The sequence below is a fragment of the Miscanthus floridulus genome, chromosome 18, assembly GCF_019320115.1.
Source record: "Miscanthus floridulus cultivar M001 chromosome 18, ASM1932011v1, whole genome shotgun sequence".
Classification (NCBI taxonomy): Eukaryota; Viridiplantae; Streptophyta; class Magnoliopsida; order Poales; family Poaceae; genus Miscanthus; species Miscanthus floridulus.
The window spans coordinates 110,356,668-110,372,788 of record NC_089597.1 but is presented as its reverse complement, the minus strand read 5'-3'; the positions used below and the strand labels follow the sequence as shown (position 1 = coordinate 110,372,788).

General features: G+C 47.2%; 1 pseudogene; it reads right to left on the bottom strand.

Annotated features, from left to right (window-relative positions):
- Positions 1-2,040: 2,040 nt before the first annotated feature.
- On the bottom strand, positions 2,041-3,334 carry LOC136524365 (cytochrome P450 93G2-like; annotated as a pseudogene).
- Between the last annotated feature and the right edge of the window lie 12,787 nt (positions 3,335-16,121).

The window sequence follows — 16,121 nt, the reverse complement described above, 5'->3', positions numbered from 1 at the left end:
GGGGCAGTAGGGGGCGAGGGGCAGCACGGGAGAGCGGTGGCGGCGGCGGTGCATGGAGCCATGGAGGAGGCCTCGAGGCAGATCCGCAGCATCAATGGCCATGGCAAGCTCAAGCTTGTTCATCTCATTCCAGTAAGAAAAATCGAAAAAACAACAAAAATCCCAGGGCTCTAGATCTCACGGATCAATCACAAGTCCACAACACCACAAAAGAAATCGAAAAATAGAGGAATCGGACAAAAGTCATGCATTCACACAAATCAGAGAAAAGGGAGAGGGAGCTCGGAGGAGAGGCACGCTGCCTGCGCCCGGATCCATGGGGGAGGAGGCCGCTGTGTCGCCTCTTGCGCGCAAATCCGAGGTGGAGGAGGCCTCTACGCCGCCCCTGTGCACGGATTCGAGGGGGAGGAGGCCTCTGTGCACGGAGAGGCCCCTCCAGCCCCTGCTGCTCGGGGTCACGCCGCCACTCGCGAAGCCGCCGCCGCGCGCGGAGAAGACCGGACCTAGGAGGAGGGGGCTAGATCTGGGAGAGGGTGGGGGAGGGCGCGACCGTCGCTGGCTCGCCAGATCTGAGGAAGAGGGTGCCACTGTCGTTGGCTGCTTGCCGGATCTGAGGGAGAGGGGAGGAAGAGGGTGGGGGAGGGCGGCGCCGCCGCCACCACTTTCTGGAGAGATGGAGGAGGGAGTGGGAGAGGGAGGTCGCGAGAAGGGAGGAGGGGCGCGGTGCGTGGCCGAGCGGAGCGGAGAGGGAGGTCGCGACTCGCGAGGGCACGAAGCGGAGCGGAGAAGGGCGAGGCGCGGCGAGCGGAGCGGAGCGGAGAAGGCCAGAAGGGCGAGGGCGCGGCGACTGGGCGTAGAGCTTATATATGCGGGGGCGGGGCGCGGGGAGGCCGGGCCGCTAGCGGGCCGGCTGCTCTGTAGCAGGTCGTGCCGTGCCGGCCCACGTGCCTGGGGTAAGGCCCAGGCACAGCCTGCTCCTCCGGGCCGGGCCAGCCCGGGCTCGCTAGCCTCCGTGCCGTGCTTGGGCCGGGCAAAAAAAAAACGGGCCTTGGGCCAGGCCGACGGGTTCGGGCTGCATGGCCAACTATAGTCACAGTTAACCATTTACTTGATCCGTTAACCATTTACTTGATCCGTCATGAAATCTAAGGTAGCTAAGCATTCGAATTTTGTTTCAAATTGTAAAAAATTCTAGGTAAAGTAACCCCAACCTAATTTAAAAGTCAGCATTATTCACATGTACATCTACCATCGATATTTATCATTAGCCTAAATGGCCCTATTCGTTTCGCTGAAATTTAGCTATGTCTTGTGAGAGAAAAACACTGTTCCTTCGCTAAAAAGTATTGCTGAAGAACAGAGCAATTATGGTAATCACAATATCTCCTACGATTAAGGGAGGGTTACATGTGTCATTTTATTTACGCAATAATATGTCGTATAGGATACCTTGTATTTTATGACGGAAGTAGTTTACATTGCAGGCAGAGTATATGGCTATGTGTCCTGTTTGGTACAACTATTGATTCTCTAAGAAACTGCACAAATCGAGGAAAAGTGTGGTCAAGATAAACCGGTAAAAGTGCGATAACTATAAACTGACCTAATCTAGTTTCTGTGTTTTAGTACAAATGGGGGTTATGAGGAGAAGCGTGGCTAGAAAAAGTTATATAAAAGCACGCCGTTTAGGATCTAGTTTCAGCTTATTTTGATCATAACCACCTTATAAAGTTATACCAAATAGACCACATGCATCCGGATCAGTGTGTAACTTGTTATAATCATGACATGGATAAACAAAGGAGGGCGAAACCAGTTGTAACAATAGCCTTGATAACTTGATCTTGAAAACCGCTGCAAACGCAAGTGTGTTAAAAACATCAGACACTGATATAAATAACCAAGAGTTAAATGCACCAGAGATCCATTAATTTGTGAGGAGGTTTTAGTTGGGTCCATCAACTTCCAAAGTGGCTTTTTGGGTCCATAAACTTTTAAAATGGTTCACTGCAGTCCATACCTATTTATTTAACCTTAAATTCAAAGCACATTTGTAGAAAACCCCTTCCCGCACCACGTCACGTACGCGGACGGTTCCATGGCGCCCGCTGTCGCTGCTGCGGGCGCGCTGGCCAGGCCCATGCCGGGGCAGGCGCGGCGGCCGCTCCCGAACGGCATGAGTTGCATGTGCTGCCCCTTGGGGTCGACGCCACCACCCGCGCCGCCGGGCATGAAGCGCTCGGGCAGAAACTGGAGCGGCTCCTCCCAGCACCCCGGGTCGCGGGTGATGGAGAAGATGTTGAAGAAGACGGAGGTCTTGGGCGGGATGACGCAGCCCCGGACGTGGACCGGCTCGATGGTCTCCCGCTACGCGAACACCGTGGGGGCTGCAGCCGTAGCGTCTCCTTGAAGACTGCCTGCAGGTAGGGAAGGCGCGGGACGTCTTGCTCCCCGACCAGGCGCGACGCGCCCACCACGGCGTCTAGCTCCGCGAGCAGCTTCTCCATGCAGTCCGGGTGGTTGAGCGCCAGCACCAGCGCCCACTCCATGCTAGTGGCCGTGGTGTTGGAGCCGGCCGTGAAGATGTCCAGCACGAACGCCTTGATGTTCTCCCTGGTTAGCTTCACCTCAGCGTTCATGTCCTCCGCCGCGTCCATGAGGATGTCCAGCAGGTCCTTGCTGCTGTTGTCGGCGGTGGTGGTGGTCTGCCCCAGCCCATGCTGCCGTCTCCGGTTCTCCTCCTTGCCCATGATCATGATCTCCAGCAGCGCGTCGAACTTGTCCCGCACCTCTCGCGTCCTCCGCATGAGCCCCTGCAGGTCCCATCCCCGGCAGAGCCCCACGTAGTCCTCGACGTTGAAGGCCCCCACGAGCTCGGCGACGTGCTTGGCGCAGTCCCTGGGCGCCTCCGTCATGTGGCCCGGCAGCGCGCTGGCCACCATGCGCATGATGGTGTTGTTGGACATGCTGATGAGGTGGCGGCTGACGTCGATGGCCAGGCTAGCACCAGTTCAGTTGCTCCGCCGCGCTTTCTTCGCGTCGGTGCGTGGTCCCAGTCCGGGTGGCGCAGCCGGCAGAGTACGACGGCAAGGAGGTAGGTGTCCGGTGGTGAGGTTCAGCACCAGCTCCTAGTTGGCATCGCGGGCGGTCTGCGGCGGCGTTCGGGGCCTACGAGGATGAGGAAGATGGCGCGGTGTCGTGAGCACATCCGAAGTCGCCGCGGCCAGTGTTGGAAGTAGTAGGCGCCTGCGAAAACGGCGGTGTGGTTCGGGGTAGGCATGGAGGTCGGCGATCGGAGCTCGGCTGTTCGGTAGTGTCCGTGCTGCGGCGTCATGGGGCGCAGACGTCAGGACGGACCATCGCCGTGGTTTTCGGCCGCGTGGTTGCCGCCGTCCCGTGCGCCGCGCGCACGGCTCACGCCCGCACCATGACGGCCGGCGCCGTCAGTGCGCGCTTAAGGAGACCCCGCCGCGTGGGCATGTGGTCAGCTGCCTCCGTTGTGGGCCTCGGGCTGCCGCCGCCGTGCATAAGGACCCCCCGAAAAGGGCGCACAATGGGAGCTCTCGACGGAGCTGCACATGACCAGTCGCATGCGCGCGCCGGCGAGATACACCACTGCAGCGCCGACGGTGGATGCAGCTGTGCGTGGGAGAAGCAGGGGAGAGAGAGAGTGAGAAAACGTAGTAGACGATGCAGGTGGCCCACACCGGCATGCCGTGGTGAGCGCGTCGCGCCTGGTCGGGAAGCAGGATGTCCTGCGCCTTCCCTACCTGCAGGCTGTCTTCAAGGAGACGCTGCGGCTGCAGCCCCCGCGGTGTTCGCGCAGCGGGAGACCATCGAACAGGTCCACGTTCGGGGCTACGTCATCCCGCCCAAGACCTCCGTCATCTTCTCCATCGACCGTGACCCGGGGTGCTGGGAGGAGCCGCTCCAGTTTCTGCCCGAGCGCTTCATGCCCGGCGGCGCGGGGGCTGGCGTCGACCCCAAGGGGCAGCACATGCAGCTCATGACGTTCGGGAGTGGCCGCCGCGCCTACCCCGTCATGGGCCTGGCCAGCGCGCCCGCAGCAGCGACGGCGGGCGCCACGGAGCCGTCCGCGTACGTGACGTGGTGCGGGAAGGGGTTTTCTACAAATGTGCTTTGAATTTAAGGTTAAATAAATAGGTATGGACTGCAGTGAACCATTTTAAAAGTTTATGGACCCAAAAAGCCACTTTGGAAGTTGATGGACCCAACTGAAACCTCCTCACAAGTTAATGGATCTCTGGTGCATTTAACTCAATAACCAAAGTCTTTAGGATTAGCCATGGAACAAAGGAAACAAATTGATACACAAAGAATTCAGGATTAGTCATGAACAAAGAAATAAATTGGCACAAGAAAAATGACATGCACTTAAAGCAGTATAGGCTAACACAAATGGACATGACACCACAGTATTAGAAACACCCTAGCTGCACACAATTGGCGCCACTATTAGAAGATACTATAATAGGAAACAATAATTATAGCCAAGACATCCACAACATACAAACATACAAACCATCCATATCAACAGAAAATGCACATCATTTGAAACACATGCACAAATTAAAACAATCCATGCCCATAGGAAACATAGAAAAGACAAACACAAGACTCGGAAAAAATAAGAACTGACAGGTGGGGGATCTCTTCTTTTGCCAAGAAAAGAATAAAAAAATGTAATAAGGACATAAAGAAAGATAAGAAGATTACACTTGCAAAAGAAGGTTCTACAAAGAAACGAATGCGAGGAAATCATATTAGATTGAGTTAAAGGCAAAACTAAAAGAAGATGTGAAAGCTCGAAAGCCCCACTGATTTTCTCTCTCTTGATTAGGTCTAGGCATTCGGGTATTTAGGTGAAATCGGTTATCAGGAGTTTCTATTTTGGTGAACTGCTAACTGAATTTGTTGCCAGAACAACTAATGACCGACCAAAAATAGTTTCGGTTAAATCGGCTAACCACAATACATATTATATACTTCAACAGGAGATAATGTGACAATAAAATTGGATAGGAAGTCACCCAACGAAAAATGCATCATGCATTAAAACAAAAGGAAAAGCAACAAAGAATGTCTCGTAGACATATATTTAAATATGCAAACGCACATAATATATAGTCATAAATAAATTTGGTTAACATCAGCTCAAAAATAAATCACTGATCACTGAATAGTGTCAAAGTCTTCACCGAATATATCACAAAAACTCCAGTTAACTGACTTTCGGTTTACATCGGTTCAACTGGATCAATCGGTCTCGTTGAAATTTTGCCACGCCTGGTCTCGATCAATTGCAGTGCATCTAGGATTTGGCATCACCAACCCGTGAAATTTCGCAGAAGTTGACCCTTTTAGTTTGTGGCATCTGGCATGGGTGAGCAGCCGGTGCATCTCTAGACTTTTGAGCACGTTTTCTTGTCCCGGAAGGCCACAATCAGTCTGCGCCATGTGATATCGCATTGTCAAGATCAGAGACTCTGTTAGGTGAAGGACACTAGACGCCCATTGCACCATGTTCTTAGTACTGTGTACCCTCTGCCGACCCACCCCACATCCATGTCTGTCCCCGACGTCTTTCTCTCGCAAAGGCCGGTCGGCCGTCGGCAACTCGCTGGCCGACCCGTCATCGTCGGCGGATCAGACGACGGTGGCCCATCACCGCGACGCGGCCACGCCTTTCGCCGCTGCAGCCCGCCCAGTGGCCACTGTCCGGCCGGTTGCATCTCAAGGCTTCGCCGCGCGCGCATCGTCGTCGTCGTCCTCCGATCCTCTTCCGCCTTTCGCCAGCTTTGCGGAAATGGGTGCGCTAGCTGGACACCGAGCCGAGCCGGGTGAGTGCTGCGCACACTCACTCACCCGGACGGACAAAAGCAGACCCCGACGGCGACGTGGGCCGGCCGTCGTGGTCACGGGACGAGTGGAAGAGAAATCGCGGCGGTCTCTCGGTGGCACAGGAGTGCACGCAACTCGCTCCGACCCTGATCCTCCTGTAGCTGTCAGTGGGAGTGGGTGCTACACTGCTGCTCCCTGTGCATACCAGACCAGTCAGTGTAGCAAACACTGCTCACTGCTGTGCGGTTAATCCTTATCTTGAGAAATCAGAACCCTATCTGAACTCTGGCCGCTGCTGCATCCTGCATGTAGTGATCCTCAAGCAAGTTCTGAACTCTGGTCGTTTCCACGCGCTGTGGAGGAGGAGGAGCTGGTAGTAAATCAGAGTGAGATGGTGATCACGGCACGCGCGTTCAGGACACACGACCGATGGCGACGTCCAACCCCGGGAGAGCCGGAGATGCTTTGCCGGAGCATTGTTATGTGCTAGCAGAGCTTAGGAAAGAGTTGACGCTGGTGGCTGGATTTGACAAGAAACCGTGGCCACAAAACCTTGTGGATTCCTGAAATTACTGGCAGTCTGGCATCATGAAACTTTGAATGGATACAACTATATCTGCAAGCGACATGTAAGCACTCATTTCGTCAACACTGGCGCTCGCAAATGAATGGTTTTCGTTTTCGCGTAATCATGCTGCTTAGAAGCAGACCGGCAAGGAAGCATCAGCCTATTCGGTTGGCTGGTTCATATCGTTGCTGGTTCATGAAGAAGTACTGCTGACTGGTTTGTGTGGGAGAAAAATACTGACAAGCCACAGCCAACGGAGGAAATTTTGCAACTACTTTCCGTGCAATGAAGGGGGAGAGGCTCATGGATTGCCGGAGCCGCAAGCAAATCTTGTGGAAAATTCCGATCGCGAAGCGTCGGAAAATCCATTGCGTTTTCGCATCCCAAATCTTCCAAGTCCGTCCTAAATGCGGCGATCACGTGAAGAAAGCTTAACAGCACGGGGAGGTGGACCCGCCCGACACGTTGCCCCGCCGCGGAACCAATCACCTTCCCGTCGAGTTGGTGTAGCCGGCTTGTTCAGTTACGTTTCAATATAAACAATGTTTTTTAATATAAACAGTAAATAATTTAGTTTAGCTGAACACTCAGGAACATTCACATAGATCTGTACCTGTAGAGTTTTTTTTTCACACACATCTTTGCACGAAATGGTTACACAGTTGTTAAGAAATGTGCAAAAAGAAAAAATTTTCTCCCCTCCATCACCGTTCAAGCCGTCTGGCCTCTTTTATAAAAACCTAGTTGTTGTAACGAATTGCAAAATGCATCGGAGCTGATGGTGTACAATCAATCTCACGACCAGGATAGCTCCTAGCCAGGACATGACGACGTGCAGGACCGAGCACCAACCATTGCGAGAGGACAACGCCCTGTGCCGTTGACCCCTTTATTAAGTTGGCAACACGGTCACATGCATGGGAAGGCACCACACGGGATCACCAGCTTTACGATGTGATGACGGCATCCGGTTCGTCACCCGGCACCCGCGCCAAATGACGCTTCTGCCCCCCCTCGGGGCTGGTGGGGTCGCGAGCCGACGACGCGTCCGCGTCAGGCGTATATGGTGGGTCAAGATTCCCCGCGGCCGGACTGTGACTCAACGCGGCCGAGTCGCCCGTTCTTCACGCTAAATTACCAAACTGCCCATCTCTATCCTGTCAGTCAGTCCCTTACCTGTCACAGCAAATCCAAAATCCCGATTTCCAAACCTGAAAGGAAAGCTTTGTCCATTTCCTACGAAATTCTACGAAATATATTGATATTGATTCTCCTAGGAACTCGTTAGTTGCGGCACTACTGACTTTTAGGCTGAGAAACTTCCAATTGTATAATTGACGTTGTGATTTGGAAGGTTAGATACATACACATATTTTAATTATGTAATTTTGTGAGAAATAAGGGGCAGTCTTAGGGTTTATAGAAGAATGCCTTTTTAGTTTAGAGCAATCCTGTTAAAAAAAGACCATTTCTATAGACAACTTAGATTTTTCCAACAGGAAGTATGCTTCATGGCAAGTCTTGTATTGTCGAGTTTGTTTTTAGTATACAAACTTCGATAGTACCATCACTACCATTGGAGTGATCTTCTATCTATTTCAATATATTATATTATATGCTACTCCACTACTTTTTGAGAAATTTATATGGTTGCATTGGGATATAGCCACATATATGACTGAATCATCAGAAACGTCCGATGCAAGATTTTATATCATCCCATAGTTTTGCGATGGCGACTAATGGACATATGTCCTACCAGTCAAAATCTATAAGACCTTAGACGACGGTTGCTTTCAAAATATCTTTAGTTATTAAGCTCTGAAGCCCCTATGTATGTATATTCTATCTATGCTAAATTTTAAATTAATATAGCTTAACCATTTTTTGTGTGACTAGTATAGCTTAACCTATGATAGGATATATTGTCACCACAATGAGTCGTGCAATATCTTATGGTATATACATAGCATGACGTTTAGGACAAAATTTAACTTTTTTTTCAAAGTGTACTTACAATTTTAATAAGATTGCACATGATGCATGACTAAGGTACTGTTTGGATCCATTGGCACTAAAAAATAGCAGCTATTAAGTAGTAGCTAGCTATTTTTTAGTTAACTAATTTTTAATCAGGGTCCATTTTAGATCCACCTGCTAATAGGTGGTAAGATAGTTACTTCAAGGTGCATACGAACTATTAACACCTATTAACAACTCCAAAACAGCTAATAAAATTAGTAGTTAGTGACTCATTAGCTAATACTCTCTCTGTCCTTGAATAAATAGATTTCTAGCAAGTTTAGGACAGATTAATATGACACAGAAAAAACCTTACTACCTTTCATTAATTAGAGTAGTTGCACACACTTATTGGTGATTATAGCATTTACTACACCATCCAAACTCAAACCTGGATTAGGGAATTTGGTAGCGGTAATAAATATGAGAGAACTATGAGGAAAATAAATGAGTTGATGGACCATTGAATCTCCTAGAGATTGATTTATTTGTAGACAAATTTTTGTGGGAGGAATCTATTTATTCAGGGATAGAGAGAGTAATTAAAAGATTTATTAGTATATTTGTTTGGTCCCACTATTACTAATTTTAGCTACTAATTATTAGTGTTAATGAATCCAAATAAGCCCTAACTAATGATGCTAAACTATTTATTTGGAATTTTAAATCAATGGATATAGTTTTGTGGTTTCAAAGTAACCATTATTGAAACCATAATTATGAGTTATCACGTTTGCAAGATTGTAACATAAAGCCACATACTACATGGCACCAGTATGATATTTTAGGTCCAATTTATAATGTTTTTTTTTTACATTTTTCTATGAAAATGAATTGATTTATGTGAAAGTTCTGTACGGTATGGCCCTTACAAATAACCTTCCATGTATCAATAAGCTTCAGCAAGGCACAAAAAAACTTACAATAAAATTTACATCATCATTTTTACAGGCACCTTTTGTCATGACTCACAATATGCACTGCAAAAAGACATAACAAGTGTTTACAAGATAAAACTTGGCACGAGTTGAACCACCATGTCATTGTAAACTCTTGGGCAACCTCCAAGATTACAAGAGGCCGGTGTTAGTGTTGGTTACGTCTACAATTGTCGCCCGTAAGAACATGACAAGATTAACTAAGTTAATGGTTGTGATTGGTAAGCCACTACTGTATTTTCTTAGCTTGATCCTTGTCAATGGTTTGACGGAGACTAACAGTTGTGTTCGATCATCGGCTATCTGTAGGATCTCTGGTTAGCTTAGAGGGGGGTTGAATACGTCTGTCAAAACAAACACTTAAACTTTTATCAAATACAACCTGCGGCACTGTCGCTCTGACCTCGCGGCAAAGCCGGATAGCGGCACTGCCGGGTCAAAACAGTGGCACTGCCGCACCTGCAGACAACTTCGAATCACAGTTCAAAATCAGTGAATGTAAACTTGAATCGGAGAAATTTCTTAGCTTCCTGCAGGTATAAGATTCATAGATCGAGAGCTAGAAGTGGTAGGAACACAACACACAAGTAGATCGACCACAAATCCTAGAAATCACCTCAACAACAATATGAAATGCAAATGATATAAATCAAGCACAAGGTGACACGATGATTTAACCCGTGGTTCAACTCGCCAGCAAGGCTTGCCTACGTCCACATTGTTGAGGTTAGCCACTAAGGCTTAGGGCTTTACAACCCTTCCTCGTTCTCAAATCAAGAGACTCAACTCTTGAGATGAGGGGTGAGTTTACTAGTTTGAAGAGGTGGTTACAAACCTCCTGGGGCTACCACAAAAGTTGGCAAGCTCCACGGGCGACGCTCTAGCCGGCTAGGAGCAAAGCTCCAAGAGTAATAAACACAACCGCCACCCAAAACGTGAACCAAGTGCTCTTTTGAGTTGGGGAATCAAATGATCTGATCTCTAATTGAGTTTGGAACCTTTTTCTCTCAAGGATTGATGGGGAAATCAAGGGAGAATGATTGGGAGCTCAAGGTCACCAATGAAGGAGAGAGAAGGGCACTCTTTTGTTGTTGGACGAGCTGAATGAGTGGGAGAGAGAGAAGAGAGACGTTGGGGAGGAAGGGAAAAGATATAAGTACCCCCTAGCCCCAACGATCACTTAAGTCCTGGCAGTGCCTCAGCTCAAGTACGACAGTGCCTCTCTCTTGGTGCGGCACTGCCGCACTAGGCAAGATAGCAAGGGTAAGAGTGAAGTGTTGGCTGTCTTGGCTGAGTAACTGAGGATGTATGTGTAAGATTGAGCCTTGCTAGCACATGTGATGTGGACAAGGATAACTCAACCTCAACTATGATTCAACAGTTTGTTATAGCTGTACCTGCAAAACTGGGCCACGTTTCTGCATCCTTATTCCATATCAGCAGAAAGATATTGAAGTCTAGTTTCCAACGCAACAAACGGTGCATCTTTTGGACTTCCGAGCTAAGAGTTATGATCGTTTTAGTGGAAGGTGCACATGCAGCCTAGCACCTGCGCGAGAATTGAAGAGATTGCTTGAGTTCCCACTTTAGTTAGCCAAAAGTAAAGAGGACCTTTGGAATGGTGGTTAGCACCCAGATTAAGTGTCAACTTTTTGCATACTTTTCATCATTGTATAAATACCCATGTAATCCTTCTATGTAAGAGTCTCTTTTGGTTAAAATACAGCCACCTTGTGTGTGTTTTTCTCCTCTCATGGAGAGAATATTTGGAATCTTTGGTAAGGCATGAGTGCTTTGCAACATTCGTTCTTTCGACTCCTGAGGGGGTTGTAGAACACCAAACTTTGGTTCACCCAGTTCATGCCTTCATGTCTATATGGCGTGATTGCGTGGACTGGTTTTGTCGGCGCATGGAAGGGTGGATGTCTCGACAGTTCATCGCGGGTGCAAGATCTCGTGGTGCGCTACCTCTCCATCAGGTCATGCAACGATAGTTATCAAGTTTACTTATGCTCTACTATGAAGATCAGGCCATATAAGTTGCAGTCGTGTGTTCCATACACGTACTCACATCAACATGTTAGCTTAAGCATTGTGTCCCCTTTTATAGTACGGCTTTTCTTATACTCAAATTCAAAATATAAAAGAATTTAAACCTCCTTTGAGTTTGAAGCCATCAACATTTATAATTGGGGGCTCCTCCGTTTCATGTAACATCCTCGAATATAGATTTTCTGCTTGTCATCTCGATAAATCTCATTAGTTCTCTAATTGCGTGGTCATTATCACCAAAACCCACAATTAGAGCTTGATTGCACTTTCAATCTCCCCCTTTTTGGTGATTGATGACAACCCAATTAGAGCTTATAAAAGATATAAAATGAATACTGAGATTTTTGAGCCATGGGTGTAGAGCCTCCCCTAAAATATGTGAATAGAGAATTGAATTCTCAAATTGGCACAATAAGCCAAGATTCACATTTTAGTGAAAGTGATGGGGCTCCCCATACATCCATGCTCCTGTGGGGTGCTGCATACTATGTTAGGTATGTAGACGTGATGGGAATGACAGTTCATGCACAACAAGTTTTGCTATAACAGCTGGGTGCGGCACTGCCGCACTTGCTGTAACATCACAGATTAGAACAGGCACCACACAACATGTAACATATATAAAGATGTACATTCTAGCAAATATTATCACAAGCTACATCACAGATTAATTCATATCCATATCCCACATATATAAAGTACTTAGGTAGCATTATTACATAAATAGAGTTTTGAATCATCTCTCAAACTCTCAACCTAACAAAGTCTACTCTAAACAGATAAGAACATGAAGCTCTAGCTGCAGCAATCTCCTCTCCATGGCGACAAAAAAAGTTGTTATCCCCTCTAATTTTCTCCCCCTTTGGCATAAAGCACCAAAAAGAGAAGAAAAGAAGAAAGACCAGCACTCACTCCTCATCTTCTTGGATGGTGTCCCAATCGACATCATCTCCACCAGTAGCTCCACTAGCACATGCAACATCTTCCTCACCACCACCATCATCATCGTCGTCGGAGGAGGAAGAGAACACCACTGTCCTCCCTTGGCGATGGGTGGTTGAAGTGTGGCGCTCATGCCTGGTGCTCCTCCTTATGGACTGCAAGGTGGAGCTCAACCTCGTGTGAGGGTCAAGCTCTGGCTACTCTTGCTCCTCCTCCTCCTCATCAGCCTTTGAATCTATGTCGGAGAGGCTAGGGAGGTTGTCAAACCTCGGTGGTGACTATACTAGAGAAAGAGGTGGCAGCCCTACATGCTCTCTAGCCTCTATGTTGGCTTCATGGTTTTCTAACCGGTCCTCATATGCGGTCCTCGCTGCATAGGTGCAAGTGGTGAAAATGGCCTTAATCCATCTCCTAAACTTCTCCATCTTCCTATCCTTGCGACGCCTAGAGCGAGATGACTTAGGCACGCCCTCAACTGATGAAGAGCATCTCACTGCCCTGCTAGCACATGAGGCTTGGGTCTTCTCAATCTTGTAGATGATGTGGAGACCATCTTTATCAAACCTATAACCAGTGACCCTCTCAATCATGAACATGAGATAGGGGACATAGGGCATCCCCTTTCTCCCATCCTCCATGGCATTCCTCGGCTCACGCCACATGAAGGTAGGGACATTGAACCTATCACCTCTAGAAGCAAACCTAGCTAGCACATTCCTCACATAGCCATTAAGATCTAAAGCGGCTCCATCTTTGGGATTTATTGTGTGTCTGATCAGATTGTTCATAATGTAGTAGTAGCTCTTCAAGCCACTGACCTTACCATCTGCACTTCTCTTGTCAATCAACATATATGCAATGTCATGGATCTCAACTCTAGCCTCATCATGAATATAAGTGAAGCCCCGCTCCTCCTCTCCAAAACCAAGGATCTGACTAAAAGTCACAAAGTCAATCCTATAATACCGTCCCTTAGTCATCTAGTGAATCTCATCAGTGTAGATGTCATAGAAGAAGGTGGCATGAAACTAGGCTAGCACTTCCTCATTCCAATTGTACCAGAAGCTCATGATATCAGTGAGGCCAAATAGCTCACAAGCCTTGATCATTTTGTTGAACTTAGACTCATTCTTCCCCTTCATCTCCTCCCAGTCAACGTACTATATCTTAACAATCTTTGACTTTTTGGAGTTGAAAATCAATGAGGCATAAAAGTTGGAATGAAACTCATTCCAAAACATGTAGTCCACCTCCAAATCCTTTGGCTGCTCATAAGGATTGTTCTCATGTGTTTTTTCCACCATCTTTAGCTTTCCTGCATAGTTGAGCACGGGATGAGCACATATGTCAACGGGACGTCTCATGATCACTTCCTCAGAATACTCTTTGATGTAACCTCTGTCAAACTCCTCAAGGTGAGGTGGAGTATCTAGGTAAGCACCTGGAGGAATGGTGCGGCTAGCCCTCTCTAAGTTCTCCTCGTCTTGGATCAACTGGTCTCTTCTCCCCCTGTCACTAGCATCCCCTCTGCCTACTGCACTACTGCTACCCCCTGTGGTTCTACCATGACCACAATGAGGCATTTGCTTGTTGAGAGGCTCGGTCATCTTTCTCTTCCCCCTCCGGTCATCTTCACCCCCGGAGGCCATCTACGCAAAAATAGATCAAAATAAGAAACTGTACAAATAGATAGTAGAAGTTACCCTATAAAGCAAGTTAAGTACTTAAGAAGAATCAACATGCAAGCGAGGGAAACAACTGATGTGGTACTGCCCCTAGACGTGCGACACTGCCGCGCCTAGGAGCGGCACTGCCGCACTAGCTGTTTCACTAAGACTACATTTTGTATCTTCTTGTCTACTGAACTTACTTTATATTTTAACTCCCAGCCCACTATACAATCTCAGCAAGCATAAACATGTCTATGTCATCGATTCATCTAGATATGATTGAGAGAAAGCCTAGTAATCATGAATCTTAGCATTGGGAGCTGAGTGAAATAGATAAAGTGAGTCAACCATCGAACCAAGAGTTTAGCACTGCTAGCTTTGCCATAGAGGTGCGGCACTGCCGTGCCAAGGGTGCGGCACTACCGCAGCAGTTAATTTGGCTCCAAGGTTGAATCACGATTTCTACTTCAATCAATCCTCAAAGCACCATCCAAACTACTATCTACTTTCCAATTAACCATCCAAGACAACTAGAATTGACATATTGCATAGATCGGGAAGGATTAGGGTTTCACCTTTGATTCACACGGATTGAGATGGAAAGAGATGAAATGGCTCTACCCTAGAGCTTCAACGGCCACCGGTGATGAGGACTGGGCGACAACATGGCGACAACGGATGTGCGAGACAGAGAGAAAGCGTGGTGTCGGGCAGAAGGGAAGAGAGGGAGTTACCCTGGGGCTGGTGGGTTAAGGAGGTAAGATGGGTCCTACGGTAACTAGCTGTTGTGGGCCGAATTCTGATTGGAATTCAAAGTGCGGCACTACCGCTTGCCACACATGGCACTGTCACAAGGCAGGCACGGCACAGCCGCACTCCCTAGAATAACAAGATTTAGCTACTAACTAAATAGTTATATACATATAGGATATGGACACATATCTCAAGCACACTGTGATCAGCATCAAATAATCAATACAAACAATGATCATAATGCACTTGTTTCTTATGACAAATCATTTTGAAGCACAATATTTAAACCTTTCAAATTCATTTCTCCTATCTATGCTAGTTCATCAATCAAGGTGTGATATAGTTCAAACCACGTGACGAGAATCAAGTATATTTAGCTCACTACGCAAAGCATAAAACCTTGACTCATTGAGAGGCTTAGTGAAGATATCGGCTAGTTGCTTTTCTATGCTCATATGGTGAATTTCGATATCTCCTTTGGTTTTATGGTCTCTCAAGAAATAATGTCGGATGTCTATGTGCTTAGTTTTTGAGTGGCTTACAGGATTATTGGCGAGCTTTATGGCACTTTTGTTGTCACACAACAGTAAGATTTTGGTGAAGTGACATCTAAAATCTTAAAGGGTTTGCCTTATCCAAAGTAGTTGGGCACGACATGCACCGGCTGCAACATACTCAGCTTCGACAGTGGAAAGAGCTACATAATTTTGCTTCTTAGAACTCCAAGACACTAGGAGCCATCCAAGGAATTGACATGTCTCCAAGGTGCTTTTTTGATCTACTTTGCAACTGGCGTAATTGGAATCTAAATACCCAAGTAGATCAAACTTAGAGCCCTTAGGATACCACAAGCCAAGGTTTAGAGTGTGTACTAAATATCTCAAGATTCTTTTAACGGGCACTAAGTGTCACTCTTTCAGGTTAGCTTGAAATCTAGCACACATGCACACACTAAACATAATATCAGGTCTAGATGCGCACAAATAAAGTAGAGAGCCGATCATGGAGCGATATACCTTAGTATCCATGGCTTTTCCTTCATCATTGAGATCTAGATGTCTATTGGTTGGCATGGGAGTTTTGATAGTCTTGGCATTCACCATGTTAAACTTTTTGAGCATATCATGGGTGTACTTCATTTGGCTAATGAAAGTTCCATCCTTCACATGCTTGATTTGAAAATCTGAGGAAGAACTTTAATTCACCCATCATGGATATCTCAAATCTCTTGGTCATGATCCTACTAAATTCCTCATAAAAAGAATGATTAGTACTACTAAATATTATATCATCAACATATATTTGGCACATAAA